The sequence below is a fragment of the Formica exsecta genome, unplaced genomic scaffold, assembly GCF_003651465.1.
Source record: "Formica exsecta isolate Colony F162 unplaced genomic scaffold, ASM365146v1 scaffold144, whole genome shotgun sequence".
NCBI lineage: Eukaryota > Metazoa > Arthropoda > Insecta > Hymenoptera > Formicidae > Formica > Formica exsecta.
Window position 1 is genome coordinate 20,810 of NW_021848768.1, and position 1,116 is coordinate 21,925.

The window sequence follows — 1,116 nt, forward strand, 5'->3', positions numbered from 1 at the left end:
GAGTCACTTGTTAAATTTGTTCCATGTCTGGTAATTAATTTGGAAATTCAAGTTTTAGTATTTCATGGTTGAAAGGAGTTATTCCAGATAAATTGTTATCATGTACTATGTAATCCGTGATTCCATAAATGTAAGTTTCTTAGATCTATATATTATTCGCAATCGCATGGTTAAATCTACTACCCAGTTAGCCAAGTCTGTTCTAACAGATTTTGGCAAGGTCTGCTACAAATTATTGTCAGCAAAAAGGCTACGAATTGGGTACAAAAGTTGTTATTACCGATTAAGCTGGCAGATTGACGGCAAAAATTGAGCAAAGGTTGCCGACATAACCCGACAGTAAATTGGCGGCGGAAACCGAGCAAAGCTTGCTGACATGACTGACAGACTGGCATCAGATTGTCGGCACGAACTGAGCAAGATCTGGCGTGCACAATCTAATGGCATATTGGCAGCAAAAACCAAGCAGAATATGACAAAGTATTACAAAATTCTATTATTTGAAATATTATAGTATAGTTCAATCGCTTACTATGCGGTCCGTTATTCATTATTTATACCTGTATTCCAATTTTTGTCATGAGTGTATATAAAGCCTGCAAAATGTGACTAATAATATTGTAATATATCTATCTCTATCAGTTCAATTTTTGACACGATGCCTATACAGGATAATTCAAATATTGAACTAATTTTTGGAAAATCGAACAAATAATTGGTCGATTTTTACTTATTCGGGCAATTCCTCTCCAAAAAAATCTTTAATTTTATAAATCAAATTATTTAAATTTACCTATATGTTTTAACACATTAATATGTATTATTATATATTAATACTGTAACTGATCTAATTTTTGTCGTCGAAAATTGCCGTAGATCTGCTGGGCATTTGGCGCAAATTTGTTGTCGGTCTGCGGTTGACAAACCTGCTCTCGATTTGTTGCGTCAATCTGTCGTCGCACTACTAGTGACAGATCTGCTCTGGTGTTGTACCCAATTTGACATCAGGATATGATCTCAACTTTTGGTTGCAATTGGGACGCACTCGAGGACACAGTAGGCCCTGAATTTGGCAGCCTCGTTCCACAGGGAATTGTTTGCCGTTTGTTAACAATC